The 21,930-nt window shown below is 49.8% G+C and overlaps 1 long non-coding RNA gene across 1 annotated transcript in view; it reads right to left on the bottom strand.

Moving 5' to 3' along the window:
• LOC148056731 (uncharacterized) overlaps positions 1-9,953 on the bottom strand; it is an 85,342-nt gene extending 75,389 nt beyond the window's left edge. The window contains exons 1-2 of the long non-coding RNA XR_015702556.1: positions 9,810-9,953; positions 6,435-6,540 (exon numbers count right to left, since the gene is read on the bottom strand). This is a non-coding gene — a long non-coding RNA (uncharacterized LOC148056731). The remainder of the gene's footprint in view (positions 1-6,434; positions 6,541-9,809) is intronic.
• Positions 9,954-21,930: the final 11,977 nt, after the last annotated feature.

Below are 21,930 nucleotides of genomic sequence, written 5' to 3'. Positions count from 1 at the left end.
ATCCAGGACACCTATCATGACAGTCTTTAACCAGGATCGATAGAAGGAGAAATGCATAATTGATACATCGATGAGAACAACCTGACCTTTCCACAAGAACTGCAGGGGCAAGGGAGCATTTAAAGAAAGTTTTTATAAGTTTTCATTAAAAAAAAATTTCAAATTTGCAAAAAGATCTCAGCTATTTATAGATCAGGATGGGGGAGCAGACATCAAACAACTGCATATGCAAAGGGCCTCTGGCCAGCTTCTGGTCCAACTCCACCACGCAGCCCATCTCCCAGCTTGTTTGCATGGTAGCCCAAGGTGAAAATACAAGATCAAGCAGGGGAAAAAAAAATAAATAATAATCTCCTGCTGCAGATACAGAGAGCTCTTAGGCAGGTCAAGCCTCCTCACCAGCACAGCAGGGTGAGCAGCATGCTCACAGGAGCCAGGGTTGCCACCGGCCCAGCACCCCCTGCCTCTGGAGGGGCGGCCCGGGAGGTGCCTTTGCCTTCCTAGCAGAGGAAAATGCAGAAACAGAGGCAAAACTCTGCCCCAGCAGCTCTAGAGCTGCTACGGCAGCAGAAAGGCAGGGCCGACCCCGATGCTTCGAGAAGGCACACTATTGCTGCAGTGCCCAGGGCATCAGCAGAATAACTCCCTCGGAGAAGTACACAGCTAATTAATTCCCCACGTACTGTGCTCTGTACGTGCTGCTGAGCAGCCGCCATTGCAACCAGAAATTAGTCCAAGTATGAATATGACTGAGTAGGCAGGAGCTGACTTATCTTTTGCCGGCCCCCGGCCACCCATCATCGTGGCAACACCAGCCCTAATGAAAATTTATGACAAGCCACCAGCCAGGGAAGCTCACCTGGGCTGGAGGATGGGTTGTGCACCAGGACCTGGGCTTTTCCTTTGCTGAGAGGGCAGGCATGCATTTTGTTTCTCCAGGGGAAAGGGACAAGTGGTGCTAGCATAAATCAGAGCATGGAAGCACTCAGTCTGCTTCATGCACCCAAAACACTTTTTTCCCCAACAGCCGTGGCCAAACAGCACATGGGGGCTGGTCAGGCCAGTCCCTCCCCAACAGCTCCTTTTGCCAGGGGTCAGCACCCTTTGCTGTGAATCCCTGGGCTTAGCTTTCCTCTCCCGCTTGCTGTACATGGGAACCCACACAGGGATGAAGCCAGAAGTACAGTGGTCTTCATGATGGCAGGGGAGGAACTGTAGGGAGCACGTCACATCTACCGGGGTATGGCCAGGGGCTCAGGCAGCAGCCTGAAAGGTGTTCCAGGAGATCTAAGTGTAGCAGCAATCAGTGAGGACCTGTATAATCTTTCCCTATAGGTGATTTTGCAAGCAATTATATAATTACTGCCTTCAAGATTGGCATAAAAGTACCAGAAAACTGTGCCAAACTGAGCTCAGGAGTTAAAAAACATTTGGAAACCTTTGATACAGAGAAGAGGTAGGACGGGCTCATATCTGCAGAGCTTGGAGGGGACTCAGTGACAGAGGCTCAATTTTTTACTCTGCTCCAGATTTCCTGGATGGTACCAAATATATCATTTATCCCCATTTCCAAAATGGGAATAACCTATTTCTATTAATTTGCAGCAGCACCATAAGCTGCTGGAGGCAGCAGTACGGTGCCCAGTACAACAGGGTGCCTAGCCCCATTAGAATAAAAGCCTCAGCATTAATAAGCGTCGTCAATGCAGGACTTGTATGACATGCTCAGACTCTGAAAATTCCTAACAAATTCAGCAAAGTACAAGGCTCTGTCTTGCACTGACAGTATATTTGGTTTAAAACCTATTATAGACAGATAAATGGATATTACAAAGTATATGTTATATATAACATATACACACACACACACACACACAGAGTTTTTCTTTAAAGCATCTCTGTTAGATTTCTTTAAGTGCTATTGCTTTTCCTGTGCAACTTCAAAACCAGAACCAGGTATTTTAAAGGAAGGAAATTATGACCAAAGGTATAAATACATCTTAGCATACTACTGACTGACAACATGAGCTTCATTTTCATGCTTTATAACACCACCTGAATCACTAAATATATTTCTGTTCTTGTAAGACAGCATTCCACATAACTTTTATTTGTGAATAAAAGGCAGAAAGATGCACGCACACTACTGGAATCAGGAATAAATTATTTCGGCAGAGTCCATTACTCTGAGAAGCAGTCTGAATACCAAGCCTGCAACATAAATACAGACCAAGACTAACGCTATTCCATCACTGGCATTTGCAGCATTTGTCCCAGACTCCCAAGTTACCTCTGCTGAGCACAAGTCAAAGCACCGTCAGCACGACTCCTCCCATTGCCTCCCACAGGCCCTGGGTCCAGCACCGAGGGGCTCATTCTGCTGCTACAAGCTAAGCAGAAGCCTCACACTTGGATTTCAACCCACCAACCATCGCCACAAGACAGTTGCTGCTGCATGCTGAGTTGCACCGACACCCAACAGACCCAGCGGCAGTGCTCTCATTGCATGCCTGGGCACACACAGCCCCATGGGCACCTCAAACAAGGAGCACTGGGAAGGGTTGGGATCCCTTAGGGTTCCCTAAGAAGCAGGATTAATAGCAGACATGTCGCTAGGGGCAAGGGAGCACATTGGTATTTTTGAAGAAAAAATGGGGAGCAGTTAAGGAGGACAACACTGGAAAAATAATCTTTTCATCTAAATATGCAGCCACAACTATTCTTTAAAAAATACTGAATGACAGTCAAGAGAAGCACCAAAACATCATTCAGTCACTCTGCTTTTACATTACATCCCTTCTTACTCAAGTAGGGCTCCCGCTGAACCTGCCTGAGGCAAAAGTCGCAGGTGGCTCTGCCGTGCTGCCCGCACTGCCCAGCCACCGCCCTGCCACCCTCGTGTGCAAGCTCCCAGCTGGCCCAAGAGCACCACAGACCCCAACAGCAACCGTGTTCAGACCCCAGGGCTGCAGCTTTGGCCAGGCTGCCGAACCTGCCTCCAGCCCTTTCCCTGAGATTTGGTGTAACCACGTTGACTGCAGCTGACCCAATGGCTCCTTCCAGCCGCACATGTGCCGGGGACCCCCAGCTTTGATTCCTGTTGGGGGTTTGCATAAGCTTAGGGCACAAAATGGATGATGTATCCAAACAGCACCCAACGATGTTGACTAATGACAATGATGTATGGAGTCGGGTCTTTGCTGCTACACCTGCATTGTAATCCACGTTTATCTTTCATTGAACGCAAGAACAAACCTGCCTGATCTACATCTATCACGCCCAGCAGTGAATGCGGAATTATCTCCGTTTGGTGTCAGCCCTGTTCCAGCCATGATATTGAAGGTCAAAAAAAGCTACAGGCAATACGTACAAGAGGGCTGCCTGGGTTTAAAGAGCCTCAATCCTGTTGTCTGAGGTATTTGTGATCATTTATTTCAAATGCTGCTCTGGTTCTGAGGACTATATAAATAATCATAGTGACCACATCTTTCCTGTCTATCCACTACTTAACTGCCTTTTTCACTTCAGTCTTCCCATCAGCAAAGGATACCTTCAGGGTATCCTCGTATTTCTAAATATCCCAGAAACTGCAGATGATTTACTCTCACAGTCCTAATGTAGCTCAATCCATTCTCATTTTCTATTCATGACAGCAGTAGTTTGCTAAAGAACATTGGCTCCTATCAGTTCATATCGCTCATGACAACTTTACAGTATCTGATATAATTTCTAATTTTTGTGCCTCGAATGGCAATGCGCATCCCAGCAGCTGCGTGTTCCAGGGAAGCGTGAAGGCACAGTCTGCATCCTGCCACCAGATGGTACTCCATATGGACACAGCAGAGGAGGACATACTGGTGCTGCATCACCAGTGGCAATCCAGGCCCTTCCCCCTCACCACATTCTCTCTAAAGACTGTATGTGGTGTTGGGAATCGTATAGCCCAAGTTCTCTGTTCATTTCTGCATGCTACGTCGACTCAAAACGTGGTGGAGGCCACTTCACATGGTGCATTTTTCTGTTTCAAGGAGTTGCAAGCAAGTGCAGCAACCCTATTTGTGTGCACTCTCCCCCGAGGTGGTTTTCTGAACTTGCGTTGTTTCCACTTTGCCCGTGAGCTCCTGCGCACCATCGCCATAGTTATAAACTCCATGTGGAGACAGATGGCATTTCTCCAGGGACACATGTGTCCCAGTATGGTTTGGAGGCCACAGACCGGCTACCATTTGGGTGATGCCAAAAAGCAAAGCCCTGCCTGCTGCTGGCCAGAAGAGATCCTGGCCACTGCTCATTCTGCCAGTGCAGAAGAGGGAATCCCAGAGTACTAGCCAGGTCCCAATTTCTGTAATTACTTATTGACCTGAACATCTTCACTCATACTTTCAGATAGAAAATCTGTTTGACGTTCTGGAGCAGAATTGTCCAGACAAGATGATTGGACTGTCACCAAGGAGATTATTTTTCAGTGAAGTAACATACCCATCCCTGCACAAGCTATGGATCTGACAAAGCTGTTACTGGAAGATCCTCAGCACACTTCCACAGTCGTCACTCACTTCCACACAGACATTGGATTCGTTTTTTAGTTTCATACGCGGAGACCACGACTTGTACACCCAGGTTTCTCACAGAGCACCTGTGCTACAAAGCACATCCCTCTTCCTGCAGTTCCCTGCGGCTGACAGCACTAAACGCAAAGGAACATCAACCAAGTATGTGCCTGGAGGCTGGACTCAGAAGAGGCACATGTCTATTTTTTTGCTGCATGAGGAAATGGAGCATCTTCTGAGCCACCAGCATCCAGCAAAGCCTGTCAATAAAATATGTACATAGACGAGCTCTCCTTTAAAGCAAATACCCAGTGGTCACGAGCACAATGACCACTGCAAGAGGAGAACAGTGGTACAACCAGCATCAAGTATTCCAAAGTCCTGACTCGTGACCTCAAAATGCTTGAGTTCAGCTAAATAAGTATAAAGAAAATAAATGTTGGGCTCTTATTCGCTTTCCTATTCCTGAGCCTTGAGTATGCATTTTCTTCTCATGTACAAGAGTTCTCATGCGAGCCCATCTACACGTATTTGTTGTAACCATGCCATCCCCTGGTGCAGGAGCTAAGCGTGCAGCAGCACCCCATGGCTGGTGCAGCAGCTCCAACCCCTCTGCAAGCGGCCACCTCAGTGCCACAAGGACCACACAACACCATCTTCTCCAGCAGCCAGGTCTGACCCTCACCCAAGCCTGGTCTGCCTTGTGTTTTGCTCATTGACACGCGATGGGCTGTCAAGACAACTCAAGCCTGGAAGTGATACATGGTCCTCTGCAAGGGGACGAGGGAGGGGAAGAGTCAGGCGTGTGCCCGAAAAAGTGCTCACTCCCAAGAATCTCCTCTGCTAGAGCAACTGCCAAGACTTTGTTGTCTGAAATCCCACTGGACAGCCAAACAGCCCAACTCAGCACTGACTCAGGACAGCTTCCCCATGAAAAGGAGTTCCCAACCCCAGCACTGTGGTCCCACGATTCCCACCGCCCCCTGAGCGCAGAGGGAGCCATCCAGTCATTGATCCCCTTTGATCTTTTCCAGAATAAAAGGCTAAAAAAGAACAGATTGTTTTCCTTAAATTGGGGGGGGGGGGGAAGGAGCGAGGGTGACGAGGAGCGAAATTGGCCTGCTAGGTTGATCTCAACCATAAGAAAAAGTCTTTTTAACTTCTTTTAATGAGGACTACTTTTTCCAGATACTACCTAATTATTGCAAATTGCTTCATCTTTTAATTGTTACTGCAAGGCAACTAAACATTGTTACGTTGATTGCTCAAGAGTGGATTGTTAATGGCTTTAATCATTTGATAATCCAGTAATACAATCAATGCAACTCTGCACCTTGTAGGAATAATTTTTGGATCCACATGCTAGGAAACATATATTGCCTTACCATATGTCAGGCTCCGTGGGCCGGATTCTGCCAGCCTTCCTCAAGTGCAGCTGTACTCTCACACAAGACTAGTCCCGCAGATTTCCGTGGGAACACCCAAGTAGCAATGACTCATTTTATATAGGGCTGGCCAAATTGGGTACGCAATGGGGAAGCCTACAGATTTGGGTTCTGCACCACAGATGGATGAGGTATTGTCGTGGGAGAGAGGAGATAAGTTCGCACCTGTGCAACTGTCACCGGGGCTGGGCTCTTGCTACGGCATGGAGAATTATGCTGTAGAGCACATTTTCTAAGGAGGGTCCTGGAGCTCCAGAGCTGACAAGCGCACAGATAGTGCAAACTGCCTGCGGTGGGGAGAAAGGAGGTGGCAGGGGCTGATGCTGACACTGGCAAGGCAGAGGACCCTCTTCCAGGGGCCCCCAGAGATCAGTCACCAGAAGTGCCGGAGCTACCTGAGCAGCAAGGCAGGGCACCAGGGAGGAGCTGTGTTCCTTACCTTCGTGCCTCTGGTCTCACTGTTGCTCGGGACTGATCCTGGCAGCTGAGCTCTGGTGTAGCTGGATCCGGGGCACCTCTGCAGCCTGTGAGGTCACCGCTGCTTTCTGTAGGGAGTCCCAAAGAAGAAAATCAGACTGTTTGGAGAGACAGCTCTTACATGATGTAAAAATAACAGCATTTGGCTCTTGAACAGTATTTAGCCCTCGCTAAATGAATCTCGATCCCCTTGGCTTTAAGGCCCTTCATTATTTTGCTGGCAGAAGCGCTTGGTTTCCTGAAGTTTGACTGCCTCAAGGAGCTGAGCTTGGCACAGGCAGCCTGTGAGGGTACGTGGCCATCTCCATCGGGTAGCTGCTTCTGGGTTAGGAGTCCCGCCGACTGTCTATCTGTAAGGAAAGCTGAATCCAAGCCCAAGCACTGAGCCAAGCATGGTCGTCGCTCCTTGCACAGAGCAGCAGGAGCAAGAGGCATGTGGGGATATGGGGGTGACGGTGCTAGCCAGGAGGAGCTCTGCCTGGAAGTGGAGGCAGTGGGAAGAGGTGTAGATATAGACCAGAGACTTTGGCCATGTCACACTCGGATAGATTTTCAGCTTCAGACTGAGCATTTTGGAAGCCTAGTTGTCCATCAGGGATGCAGGACAGGACAGGCCACCCCTTCCCCTCACTTCAGCTGATTCCCCCCACACAACCAGGAACAATTCTCGCTGAGGACCACAGGGGCTCCCCAAAATGCAACTTTGATGCATAAAAACACCACTGGAGGGTAAATCCCTTTAGAGTCGCTGGGAGAGAGCAGAGGAGGAGCATCACCTGACAGAGGCTCAGTCAAAAAAGTCAGTTCTGACAGACAGAAGGAGACTAATAAACTAAAGAGTTGCTTTGATTTAGTCTTCAAGGAAAAGGAGACAATTAAGAGGCTGTGTAATTCAATAACAGTTAGCAGGAAAAGGAGCTGTCATAGGCAGAGGAAGGAGCGCTGGCGCCCAGATACCCCGCTGAGGAGCGGAGCAGCGGGGCACAGCCACGCTTGCCCCTGGGGCCAGAGGGACCAGCGCAGGGCAAGGTGGCCCTGTGGCCTGTCCCCAGGACCTTGGGGAGGGTAAGAAAGGGCAAAGGGGCAAACAACCCGTTTCTCGGGAGGGCAAGAGGGAAATCAGTATAATCACAAATCAGCTTCCCTTTACACCAGATAAAATGAAAAGGCATTTAACAAAGCATGGAGGTGAAGTACCCACCAAAAAAACTAAAAAGATGATGTTGAAAGTCAGGCAAGGCCCATCCAGGACAAAGCTTGCCAGAGCAGTTTAGCCCCAACTTTTCTAACATAACCTTAAATCAGTGGGATTCATTTTTATTAAGGCTTGATTTTCTCATGTGCTGGGAACATATTTTCCATCAGTGGTCAAGGAACAGGCTGACGTTCGCTAGCCAGGGATCTGCAGTATCAGTCAGGACCAAAACCGAGGGCATGCTCCCAGAAAGCGCTGGCCTTGGAGTCGTGTCTCGCTGTGGCAAACGGAACAGCACCCAGCGCTGGCAAGCAGCAATCACCTAAAGCAGGCGTGTGAAACGCAAGCTAGTTCTGGCAGTCAGAAGCATGTAACTGAATTAGTGAGATATTTTTTTTTTTCTCCTCTGTCACCTCTCCTTTTTCTTGAAGGCACCTTCTATCCCCAACAGAGCAAGGAAAACCTGCTAAAGATAAGCTCTTTTGAGGGGCAGAGTGTCTGGTTGCAAGGCGAGACTACCCAGGGGCTGGAACGGCCAGAGGAGGTGTGAGCTGCTGCCACTCACCCCAGCACCGGGGACTTGACCCTTCAGGTTATCCCTTCGCTCTAGGGACCAGCCTCGTCGCCTGACACTGGCTTTGCACAGCCCCTGCCTCTGCAAACTGCCCACTTTTATGTTTGTGATTAATTAGAGTCCACAGGACTCTGAGCAAGTTGCTTGCTGACGCACCTTCCCAGAGCAGGACCAGAGAGCTGCTGAACACAACCGTGATTTTACAAAATCCAAGCCCCCAGCCTGGCCAGGGTGTGGGGTGGGAAAGCTCGGGGAAATGGAGGACTCTTGTTACAGGATCAAGGCCTCAGAGGTTTTTGGTTTTTTTGACAACACAATATGATATTTTAACTTCAGACTTTGCACAAATCCTGCCCATTGGTATTGGCAGCTCATCAACAGACAAGGGCTCAGAGACCATCATGTCAGATACTATGTCTATCACTAGGAAGATCCTCAGGCAGGTGGCTGGAGCTACACAGATCATAATTTTTATTATCAAAACATCATATGGCTCTTTACATAGTGTAAATAAGATGAACAACAAGAACAAAGACGTGTTGCTGATTAAAAATACATGTGCACGGACCTCAACAGTCCGGAGTCCAGTGGGCAGAAATGTTAAGTGGGGTCCCACTGAGTGCCCTGCAAGGTCAATACAATTCAATAGTTTTATTAACAACTTGGAAACTGGACCAGGGGTACGCTAATCAAATCTGAACATTTTACCAGGATGGGAGGGTAGCAAATAATTCACAGGACAGAAATAAAATACAATACGAGCTTGATAAATTAAAGAAGTGGCCTGCAATCAATACAAAGAGATTCAGCAGGACAAATGCAAAAGATTAACACATAGGAAGGAATAAACAAAAGGACAGAGGCTGTATGGAGATATCTGGCCAAACAGCTATACAACAGAGAGTGGTCTGGGGGGATGATTGATCGAACAGAAGTCAATAACATCAGGCTGCTGCAACCCAGCAAGGTAATTATTCTGCTCTTCCCAGCGCTCGTCAGGCTGCTGTTTGAAGCAGCACGCCCAGATCTGGGCATCATGTTGTAACAAAGACAGACAAGCTGGAAGGAGTTCAAAGAATAACAAAAATGCCAAAAGATTTGGAAAACAAAAAATCTTTGTACGCGTGTGAAAAATGAACCGCAAGTGCAAGACCTGACTCTGCTTTTGTTCCCTACCATTCCCAGGACCCTGCTGAGGCCAGAGGAGTTACAGCCCCAAGAAACTGAGGTTGGTCTCAGACACAGCGTGAGGAGAGGCTTGCTAAATAACAGGATGCTACAGATGGACAAAAGGGATGCATCATAGATGCAGGGATTAATTAGGGCTCATTTTGCCCTTGGTGAAACTGCAGCATTGGGCCAAAGCTCTAGCAGAGAAAATTTAGGGGAAATTTGACTCTGTAGTGCTTCTGAAAATTCAGGCAATGAAAAGCAATAAAAGACCAGAACCCTCCTCTTGGATGGGAGCAGAGACCAACCAGAACACCAGTAAAAAGAAGAAAAAGAAAGAAGCCTACGGTGCCCAGAGAAGTCTGTAAAATCATTCCAATTGGAAATGCTCTACCTACCTCCCTGCCACGTCTGAAACAAGCCCCATCACACTCAGCTCCCACAGACTCTCCTGAGGAGGGGTGCCGCCCCATGCTGCAGAAAGCTCAAGGCATGCAGGAGCCCCACATAAATTCAGGACTGAGACTCAACTACCCCCCCTATAGAAATAATACACTACACATGTGCAGCTCCCACTGCCATCAAACCTGGCTGCAATTAAAGCAGAAATGAGCTCTCCACCCTTTGGGGGTGGCTCAGAACTGACAGAAATCAAAGCTACTTGGCTACAGCTGGAGGAAGGACCCACAGGAACTCCCTCTGCCCCAGACGGCTCTCCCAGCACCGAGAGCCGGAGGAGGGAGCAGGAGCTGGAGCTGGAGGAAGGCAGTGCCTGGAGAGGAGCCAGAGCATCTCTCAGTGCTCCAGCATAGAGACGGAGGTCTGCGACTCTGCAGCACAGTGTGCAGGCTCCTGCCAAAAGCCCAATTGCACCATCTGCCAAATTAATATTCCTATTTTTAATATCTCATTTAAAGGGAAACATTAAGGGGAGAAAGGAGAGAAAAATAGAACACCACCATGCTGATTAGATTTCTAAGCTCTGTGAGGAATCGCACCAGACGTCGGGTCTACTTCTTTCCTGTCCTCCCACGATCAATCCTCTCTCCAGAGGTGCAGGGCTGCTGGGTCGAATACAGGGAAATGCACCACTGAACACCATGCTGCTGCTGCCACTGCCACTTAGCAAGGAGAGGAGAGCAGGGAGGCTGGAGAAGATGAATCAACATGGTTCATTTCTTTGTGAGGAGCTGTTGCCCTGTCCTATTTCCATCCTGGAAGCAGCCCCTGCAACCTTGCTTCTCCTGGAAGGCACATAGGAATTGCAGCCTAAACATGAAAGGGAAAAGGGTAAAAGTGGAGGAGAGAGAGAAAGACAGACGGAAAATCCCTCCAGTGAACAGAAATGAAAGGCACAAGCCGTGTGTCAGGAAGGAGACAGCCTGTGGAGCGGGCAGCAGCGGATGCTGAATTAGCAGGGGTGCACAAACAAGAGGCAGATGCTGGGAGCCACGGCGGCGGTAGCAACTGCTGCCAGCTGATGAGCCGGGCAGGGCCTGATCCTGGCTCCCGGCCAGCTGCAGGGTCCCCCTTCCAAGAGTGGCACCTCCTGAGGCTCGCCCAAGCAGCTCCCGGGCTGAACGACAGCCACCGCTGCTGATGCTAATGGTATTAAACATTAATATGCTAAACACAATGAAGAGTGAGAGAGGGGCTTGGATTTCTCTAGGTAGCAGACATGGCTGAGGTTAGTGCCTGCCAATTCTTATTTGCTCTGCAATGTCAAAATCCATGTCGTTATTAGCCAGCCCATTAGTCCCCTGAGGCTAGTAGCCCATTAGTTCTGTCCTGGTCCTCACCAGCACTTAACGCTCTCAAAGAGGCTCGCTCTTGCCACCGAACAGAGCGTTTATAGCCGACCTGGTTCCCACCTGGCATCCCCAACCAGGAGCCCTTGCAGGGGACCAGCCCGGATTTCTGGGACTGGGCCAGGAGCATTACAAAGCCTGCCTCAAACAAAGTGCTCAGGGAGTGCTGGTTTTACCTCTGCCGCCCCAGTTTGGTGGTGAGCGGGGCCACCTTGCCATGTTCTTTGCACTCTGAAAGGTGAGATGGGCTTCCTCACCTTCCTCTTCCTCCTCAAAAACATTTTGGGTCTGCTCGGATTCTCTCATCATTGACTTTACACTATGGATCCTATGGGACAGGAAACTTGTCTTCTGTTTGCCTATAAAACAGCGCTCTGTACATAATTAATACTAATAATTAGCAGGCATAACTATTAGAGACAAAAGATTACCAAACCACATCAGACTGTTAGTCCATTAAGCTCAGCATCTGTTGCGTGTATTAGCATGGATGCAGGGAGGGATCTCCAGCCGTGACTCCCACCGATCGGGCAGCAGCTGCAGGAGCTCAGGGCACCACTGCTGGGGCACTTTGCACCAGCAAAAAGTTCAGCCTGTCCACTCTTACCAGTATAAATAGAGATTTGCTGTCAACAGGTTGTCACGCTCTTTACTAGTGAGACCTGTATCATCATCCCCATCTTGCAGATGGGGAAACTGAGGCACGCAGGACACACAGGGAGCTGTACGATGGGGCTTGACCAAGGTCAGGCAGCAAGCCGGGAATGTAACCCAGATTTTCTGCAGTGCTCATATTTCCCAGCTTTAAATCAATCCTAATGTAAGATTAAAAGTGTGAATAGTGCCTTCTTCACCTCCCCCCGAGACGGGAGTTAATCACTTTCATAGTTTTCTTACATTTACATACCAGGCCACAGCAGCGAAATAAATTTTCTCCTCCTGCAACCATAGGAGTAAATGGGCCAAGCTTGGTTTGGAGCCAATGTGGATAACTTTCCACATAAAGATCACCGGAGACACTGGGATGTAGATAGGAAATTTGCTCTAGGACCAGTTTCTTCTACGTCCAGAGTAAATATTTCCCCAGAAGGTCCCCCCTCTGCAGGCAGGATCCTTCCATTTATTTCTATTCCCAGACCTCAGATTTAGCAAAGCAGTGAAGCAGGTACTTACCTTTAATCAAGCACATTAGTCACCCCATTGAAGTCAATGGGACTTCTCAGGTGCTTAAAGCGAAGAATGTGCTCAGAGTGTGCTGCTAAGCCAAGGGAAGTGGTGGCTGATGAAGACAGAGAAAAAGCAGTCAACAAATGAACCAGAACCATCTGCAAATGACTCCCAGCTGGGCAGGCTCCCTTCTATCTCCTTATACTGCTTTGCTTGCTGAAGAATTTTTCATTATGAATACCGAGCTCCTGCTGCTGCTACTGCTTTTAAATGGTGCTCAGTAATGCTAAACCCTTGGGGTATGCTGCAGACACAGCCAGAGCCTCCCGCTCGCTGCTTGGGCACTTCCAACCCTGGCATGGAGGGCTGGCAATGGGAGGGAGGTCAAAGCATGGCCACGCTTTGTTCTGGATGGAGAATAATCTGAGCCATCATACGGGGAAAGCTGTGATGGAGACACTCCTCCTTGGGTTAGGCTAGCTCAGACTGTGGCCCAGACATAGAGCTGGTGGCCTCCAGGGGCAACTGGTATTCACGCTACAGGGGCAAACACCATGCAGCTCTGCATCCCACAACGTTATCCCATGATTGCTCTTCCCTGGTTGAGTTGCAGCCTGTGTGAGGGCACCTTGAAAACCTTTCCCACAAAGCATTCTCTGAAAGTCCTCCCTCATCTACCCTGCCTGCTTTGTTGAGTGGATCACCAGTGCTCAGCCTTGCTCAGCTACCTGTAACGCTCAGAACGAGCACCCAGTGTAAACGGTTCTTCCTAAAAGCTCAAAATTCATGTTTTACAAATAAGCCCTTAAAAATTCACCATTTTCTGCCAGTAAGTTACTATAAAATATTCACAACATTTGAAATGAACCTGAATGCAAAACAATTCTTTCCTTTTTCAGGTGAGAAGTTGCAGAAGATGTTACCCCCAGCTCCAGTCCTGGAAGGCAGAGCTGTTTGGAGTAGCTTGTGCATGCTCTCTATTGCTTTTTAAAGACATTATAGGTGGCAGATTGATTTTTATTAATTATTTCTATTGCAGCAACACCTAAGGCTGATCTAATGTTGCTCTTATATTGTGTAGGAGTAGCAAATAATGAGATTATCAGGTTGTGTACTGTCTCTGAAAGTGCTGTATTTGGGACTTGTATCATTTATTGCAACGTACCCTGTAGACAGTATTTATCAAAGCAACACAAAAAGAATCCATAATATTCAGCCGCCTGTTGCCACCTCCGTGATAAGATTATGATGGCTGTTCACGGAAACACTTGAACAAGTTTCAGTGTCCTCCCCATAAGGACCACACATAATGACCACCACAGACAATAAAAAATAACCATCAGCCTGCTTCAGGATGCTTCCTTGAACGGAGAGGTAACTTATAGACATGCACATGATTTGCAAACAGCGAGCACCATCAGCACCTGCAAGCGCTCGTCCCTGCGGCAGAGCTGGCGGAGCCGCGCTGGGAGCGCTCCTCGGCCGCATTGGTGCAAAGTCACCTCTCCCGGCGGCCAGCGCCAGTGGCTAACGGCCCCGAAGGATGGCTCCAGACACTCACAGACCAGCTGGGAAGCAGCAGGCCCACTATTCTCTTCAATTGCTTCAGCCAGATACTTGCCCTTATTATCACAGATGCATACGTGCCAGACAAGAGATGGATATCTATTCAAGAAAAGGATCCACTACGCATGAAGGGAGAGAACTGCTGACAGAGAGAATGTAGCTTACTATTTAAATCCCGCTTTAAAAAAAAAATGTCTTTTTTAATAAAATTTCCTTAGAAGAGTCTCTCTTGTGTACACAAAGCCGTGGGGAAATTTCCCAAAGGGTACAGCGGAGATTACAAGATACAGCTTAGGCTGGAGCATCAGGGGGTGGATGCTTTGAACTCAGGGGGTTTCTAAAAGCACAAGGGAAATTCTTCCAGAGTCAGAGTATTTCACTGTGTTTTAATAGGGGACAAATTACTCTTTTTTTTTTTTTTTCCACCCTCTGCGGATCTGCCCAAAGAATTGCAAACAGTTTTCCTCCTTCACATCATTCTCTAGTGAGACTGATAACAATACATCCCTAATAGTCTATCTCCACCTATAGATCTCAAAGCACCGGACAAAGTTTCACAGGTTTCACGAGAGCTATTTTTCAGGGGCCGGGAGAGGTGAAGTGACTTCACTAAAGAGCTAACCTAAGTAGCTGAATCAAAAAAGACCTTATTGTAGGAACACAAAAGCTTCATTTGAGATACTACGATTTGACATCATCCCAAAAAATATAATGCTTTAGGGCATGACTCCATAGCCATTAACATTTGTGTAAGGCTTTCCACTGACATCGGTGGAAGCTGGGTCTGCCTTTTAAAAGCTATCCCTTCATCCACTCAGACAAGCCTTTTTTTTTTTTCCCTTCCCATTTGCAGCTGATGTTCTCCAGCCTGTTTTCTGGAAAGCAACAACTTTTCCATTTTCACATAGAGCAACTTTATTTCCATGGTACGCCAGTCTGCTTGGGATGTCATGGCGTGGCTCACAGCAAACACTAACGTGACATGACAGGCAGATGCAACTCGCTGAGCTCTGCCTTGGCAGGACAAGCCAGGGAAGAAGTTTAAAGCAGCTTTTTTCCAAGGAAACATGATGGAGAGAGAGGGGAGAAGGGAAGGGCTGAATCCCCCATTTCTACTTCCAGACAGAGAGACCCAAAGTTTTATGGCCAGGTTTCATCACAGGCATGGCACGACACCATGTCCCCAGAACCAGCGGGGATGGGGAGGGCACCGTCAGCCGAGCTGGGGACGACCACATCATCGAGCCAGGGTGACGCGTCTCTCTGCATGACTTACCAGCTCGCAGTCATACAGCCAAGTGTGCAAGCTCGGGTTTGCCTCTCCAAACACCCAGGAGACATCCTTTAACAGAGGGACAAAAAGAATAAATCATGTCGCCTACCCAGGCTGTAATACCTTGGAGTGACGCCAAGACACTAAAGGACACAGACAAGTACCAGAAAGAAGGAAACGTCCCACGTCTGTGGCGGCGCGGAGCGGCTCGCGGATGTCCGGGAGGGTGAACTCATCGCCCAGCTGGGCTAAACCGGGATAAGGATCTGCGCAGGGTCCCCGGGGACCCTTCTGGAGGGTCAGCCAAAGCAGGAGCTGGGTGCCTCCTCACCTCCCTACGCTGCCAGCTGAGGGGCAGGATCTGGCCAGCCCCACTGGCAGGTGTGAACAGCCTTCAACGTGCACCAGCAAGGAGGGACCCGCTGCCCCACTCAGACCTGTATCATCAGGTCTCCTCAGAGAGGAGCTGGTCAGCAAAGTGCCACAGCCTGGACCTTGACTGTGACCACATGGCAGCCACACAGAGTTCTGCAGGAATATTCCTTCTCAGCTCCACCACTTCGTTGTCTTCCTACGTGTGCTCCCCTGCTTTTCTGAGTCAGGCCTGAAAAACTCCCAGCAAGAACAAGTGTTGCATCAGGGATAAAACAGCTCAGCGAAGCTTTGGACTAGAGACTGCCTTCGCAAGGTGTAGTATTCCAGCCACACACCAGACACCATCGCTCCTTGGATGGGGTGAGTATTTATAATGACCCCAGAGCCTGCATTAATTCATTTCCCGCGATGCAGAGACTGGAAGACAACCCTTAGCTTCAACAGGATATTGGCTCAAGCCCATATACATCAAACTGTATCTGCAACATCCAAGCTGTCCCCATCTGTTACCCTGACTGTGAAGTTTACAGATGAGAAGCAGGAAAAAGTTATAAAATACAATGTGCAAGCCCTGCTCTTGTGCAGACATATGAGGGACGTTTAATTTCTCACAAGGAGTGTAATCTCAGCTGTCCCCGTGGACGACCAGAGACATCGGCACGCGTGCCAGGCTGTCAGCACACATGGCTCAGTGCAAGCAGAATTAAGGTCAGCTCACATCTCGCAGAGCCCCAAACATGTACATTTCAGGAGCTTCAAGCAGGTTGAGATAATTATTATTAATATTCATTAATATCCACTCTATACAGAATAGAATGAAGTCTCAGGAACCCGAGGAGCTCTCCCTCAGAAGGCAGGATTGCTTTTCCCAGCGCACTTTGCAGGACTGCGTCTCTCCAGCCCAGCACCAGGAGAACCACAGGCTGGGCTGCGCCGTCTCCCGCTCACTCTCCCACCTTCACCTGAAGCACAACCACCTCCGAATCCCCCTGGGCAGGGAGCATCTCTGTAAGATTTATGACTCCCTTTGGCTTCACAAAGCCTCCAAGGAGCCCGGGAGTTTGTGGGCGCTTACTCCAGGGGGAACGGGGACCCTTTTTGATGTCCCCCTGCGCTGGCACTCGAGGCACCGCTGCCGCCTCGCCGGTGCAGCCGCTCAGCAGCCGGCACGGCAGCCGTGGAGCAGGCGCTTCCCAGGAAGGGTCGGTGTCAGGACAAACAATGACTGCATGGCAGCACTGGGAAGCGGCACAACAGACTCTCAACACAGAAATTACTCCAGGCACAAAGAAAACACCAACAAAGATCATACTCAACAAAGAGAGGCAGGAATTTCACAGCAGAAGAGAAGAATAGAGACTTTAAAAGCTGCTTTCATTTCACTTTGCAGCTCTGTACATGGACAGTCAAGCACCAGAAACGTTAGGGCTCGGGGTGCACTGCAGGTCACCAGGATTTCCTCATTTATTGCTTATTTCTTATATAAGCTCACTACAAACCCAGGAGTCCTCATCCTCTTTGTATTGTTTGGAAACAGTGAGACTGAATAGGATCTTTTCTTTTTCTCTCCTCTTCCTCTGAAGGGCTGCAGTAATGAGCGGAGGATATAGTTCACTTCTCTGAGAGAGAAGGCTATTAGAGCTGGTGCTAAACACCCACATCAGAGTGGCTGCAAAGCAGCGGCTCCCTCCTCTCCTCCTCTGGGAAGTCACAATCTGGCAGCTCCACTCAGGAAAGACAAAAAGGAAGGCACTACTAAAGGACACTGCCGAAAGGATTAACTCCTCCTGGTCCCACGCACGAGCAGATCCTCTTCACGCCGAGGTTTTGCTGTGGGCAGCGGGGTTGAGGACGGGTGTCAGCCCAGGAGCCGGACCAGGGCGGCTGCAGGGAGCGGGGCGACGGGAAGAGGATGCTGTGGCCGGTATCCAGCCGGATGCCTCCCGACACCGAGGAATAGAGATTCTCTGAAAACCCCTCTCACGAGGCCAGGGTGAGATCTGCTGTGACCCTAAAGTGACTATCACCTTAAAGTAGGTTAGTGTGTTAATAAATTAATTCTGCGCTGGGGTAGCCAGTTGTCTGAGGAGACAAGGATTAAAATTACCTCCTAGATAAATTAGGAGCAAGACGTCCTGTGGGGAAGGCAAAGAAGGGAAGATCTGAATCCAAAGGAGTCCCGCAGGAAACCCAAAGAAGAGACTGGAGGTGAAACCTGTCCTGCATACCCACCACTGGAGTGTGTGCCTTGGTGATGGGCAGCCTGCCTGGAGTTGGCATCCCCGGTATTCGGTAACTGCCAGCACCACCATCACCCAGCAAACAAACCACGCGGGAAGCCAGGGGTACTGAAGAGGATGCCAACTTGCAGCTAAAGCTGCCACAAATTCAAGGCCTGTCACCAAACTATCAGCGAGATGAGATAAAGGCTCCAGGAGTGCCTCGTCCCTCCTCCCCTGAGCAGGCAGTGATTACTAAGGACATTTCCATGAGCGGTGTATGATCTTTATTTTTTTCATGCACAATGACCTTTAAAAGTACTGGCTAAGCTATTTGCATTGCCTAGCCCAGAGTTTCAACAGACAGCAGGAAGACGAGCATTAACCTTAATGGCTAAATCACTTCATGCCACTCCGAAGATGGAACACTCCCATGAGTCGGCAAAAGACCATTTTCATTTGATTATTATATATTTAAACAGCAACAAGCGTCTCTTAAAACTCAAAGTTACATGCCTGCCAACGCTCCCTGGTTTTCTGGAGGGCCAGCCCAGGAAACACCCTGCCTGGGGCTTGAGCAGCGCTTTGGGATGCTTTGTGGAGGAAGCAAGACATCGTTAAAGGCACCTTGCTGCAGTGAGATGGGGTGGGAGAGGCCATGCCCTGGCACAGCCACACTGGCTGCGACAGCTCCTCTTCCCCCGCCGCGCAGGAGCAGGCATCGGAGAGCTGCAAATTCAGGTCTGACCCCCAAGCCACCTTGCACTTACTGAAGGTTTGTGATTCCTTTGCGCTGGGATCTCACACATTTTTACAGAGAAAAAGGATTTTGTAACATGTAAGTCATATTTATACCCACAATAAAGAAGCAGCATAAAGAGCATGTAAATAAAATCACAGCCCCCTCAGCACACTGCTTAGGTGAAAATACCTGCTTTGGAGCAGGTTTATTTGTATGTTCATAAACACAAAGCTCAAAAGGCGTAGGCAATGCTGAAATAAATTCCTAGAAATTGCAATGCTCATGGCAAAATGTTGTGTGTTATTCAGCCAGCTCTGATAATTAAAACCTCACATCCAGCCAAGGTCAAAATATGGCCCTCATCCAGTGCATATTTACTTCCATGGAAAGGCTTGCACTGATCCTAAGAGATTCCCAGAAAAGATCAGTTCGCTGTCCCTCCCACAGGCACGCAGCCACCTCCGATAATACAGCTGTTTCCTAGCAGCTCCCAGCATTGCTCTGCAATGATTTTGGAAGGAAGATGAGAGCGAACGCTACGGTAACCAAACTGCAAGGTGTGCGTGCGTGCTCTGACCTGGCCAGGGCACCCGCTCGAGCCTCTCTCCCTTTACCACATCAGCTTTAATGACTATTTAAAATCCAGACCTTGCAGAGGTCGCAGCACCCACTAAGCCACAGCCAGTGCTTTAATTCTGATCCGGAGCGCTGTTATTAAGCAATCGATGTCACCTCTCATAGCGGATGGCTTGCAGCCCACCCAGGCACTGAGCGTGTTCCGCTCCAGCAGCTGGGTGCGACAGAGCAACACCTCTATCTCCATATATCTGCATGTGCAAAGAGAGGATGCGCTGCCCACCCATGTGCAGAACAGCATTTCTCACCCGGCTCTGCCTGCCGCTTGCTTACTTCTCCCGGTCACCCTCCTAAACCTGGGCTATCCCTGACAAAGCCATCCCAAAGAGAGCTCTGGGCTGCAGAAACCTCCGGGCTCACGATCCACCCCACACACAGACAGCAGGGATGGTATGGGGTTGTACCTGGCCCAGCCAAAATGCAAACACAAAATGAGCCCTGGTGATGAGTCTGGACCTGAAGCATGAACACGGAAGGGTGAACATGCCCAGGGGACCTGGAGAAGCCAGGTCCCTGCCCCAGAGTTCAGTGGCTGCTGGCAGAGGGCATGGGAGACACTGGTAACATCTCCCGCTACCAGGGGAAGATTTGACAGAGGACATCTGTCAAAGCTCTCGTACTACAAACTACTCAAGACGAAGCATGTGATCGTGTTATTGGAGCTTGTATTGTGCTGCTGAGCAGCGCTATTCTTCATGTCCTTTTTTCATTTAAGAGAGACTTTTGTGACAGCATTTGCCTATCGCTTGTAATTCCGTGCAGGTTTGTGAAGGCCCTCTTTTAAAAAAACACCATACATTAGATTTTCCCATTCTCATTTTTCTTGATGTACAATACTGTCTAAATCAGTTTAAGATCAGGCCTGTACATCATCTCTGGAAATGAATACAAATACCTCTTATTCCATGTCAAATTAAATAATCAGGAGATACAGTGGCCACTCACATATTTAATATGAAGAAACGCAAAGCCCAGAGCTTTCTGCTGTTGTGAGACCGCCCACACGGCAGCCTCTCCATCCCAGGTGTGGCCCGATGCCAGCACCATCCCAGCCAGGAGAAGCGCCATGAAGACGACAGCAGCTCTGCACCGATGGCCACATCCAGCAAGCTCTGCACAGGCGCAGCCCAAGCAGGAGCTCCGGTGCTGCTGGAGCCGAGGGGCAGCACCGGCCCCTCCGCAGCATGGCTCTGCCTTGCAGCAGCCTGGGGCCACAGGTGTCTGTGAGGGGGTCCCTGGGGAACCCCCTGCCACATTTCTTCTCCTCTCCAAAAGCCAGAGGGATGCAGACACCGAGCATTGCATTAGCAGGTTGCCAAGGTCCTGGGGACTGCCCGCCAGTCGCATTTAAGTTTTCATGCGCATTTAATCCAAAACATACCTTGGACCTCAGCGTTCACTGCTGGCTGTGCCTGCCTGGCCCAGCACGGGCTGCGTGGACTCCCCAGGCTCTTGGCCCCAGCGTTTGCCCTTGCCAGGACCAGCAGGGCCAGGGCATGGCCATGCTCACTGCCCAGGGGCAATCACAGGCACCGGGGCTTGTGTAAGGTGCTAAAAAGGAGCAACTGCCTCGTGGCAGCTCCAGAAGTCTTAGTGGAAAGAGAGATTGGGATGGCACATAGTGCCCCTCTTGAAATCCATTACCTCCTTTTAATTAGCTGCAATTATTCTGATTGGATGCAAAGAGGAGGAGCAGGCATAGAGGCCAGCAGCAGGAGGCTGAGGGAGCTGCTGGGGCTGCAGGTGCTGACCCCCCAGCTGTTCCTGCCTGGGGCCCAGGCACCTTTCGGCTGCCGAGTGGAGCGAAGCCACAGGGTGCTGCAGCCCTGCAAGGGGCAGCGAGCGTGCAGGGGCACCCGTGCCCTTCCCCGGCCACCACATCTGCCCCCATGGGGCAGGGAGCACCACGGGCTTGGCTGGGCTCGACAAACCCCATCGCTGCCTGCACCCCACATCTCCCCCTGCTCTTCTCCCCAGCTCCAGCAGCTGGCTTGTCCACCCAGCTACCCACCCGTGCTTTGTATGCCCAGCCATGCCTCCAGTCATCAGTATTAGCCTCCTCCTTGACTGCTACAGCGTGATTTTGTTTGGGTGATGGAAGCTGAATGCAGTAGTCAAGGCTGACACATAACGCTGATTGATATATTGACGCATAAGAGTTTTTATGTTGCTGGCAAGTGACTATCAGGCGATGTGACTAGCTGCATGCCCCTTTTCAACTCGCCAGCAAAAAAATAAAAAATAAAGCAGCACTGAATGCGGCAGGAATGCTAAAGGAGAAATTGCCCTGACGGCAGGCTCCGGAGAGCGGTGCCTGCCCCAGCCAAGGGCTTGCTCTGCCGCTTGAGGGGCAGAAACCGCCTGCCTGCGACAGCGGCAAGGAGTTCCGTTACAAAGGGAAGACAGGACCCACAGGCAAAGGAGGTGCCGAAACTTGTGCTCGGGATGAACAGGACCACAGGGGCTCAGAGCCACCAGCATCCTGCCCTCTCCTGCCCAACGCTGTGCCTGGAGACAGCCGAGCGTACCCGTGTCCCCTTGTCCTCCCTGAAAAGGACCTAGGGCATCCTCATCAGAAGCATGCTTGGTCTAACTCCGCACTGGCACCACCACGCAGCCCCGCAGAGCCGCGGGTTCACCAGGGAAGAAGCAATTGCTCTCTCCTCCTCTGCCCAGCTTCCCAGCGGCAGCAGCCAGAATCTCTGCTGCCCGAGTCAGAGTCCCAGGCAGCGA

The sequence above is a fragment of the Nipponia nippon genome, unplaced genomic scaffold, assembly GCF_047370975.1.
Source record: "Nipponia nippon isolate SJK-2023a ecotype South Korea unplaced genomic scaffold, ASM4737097v1 scaffold_12, whole genome shotgun sequence".
In the NCBI taxonomy this organism is placed as follows: Eukaryota; Metazoa; Chordata; class Aves; order Pelecaniformes; family Threskiornithidae; genus Nipponia; species Nipponia nippon.
The sequence above is the reverse complement of the archived record's forward strand: the minus strand, read 5'-3'. Positions and strand labels throughout refer to the sequence as shown.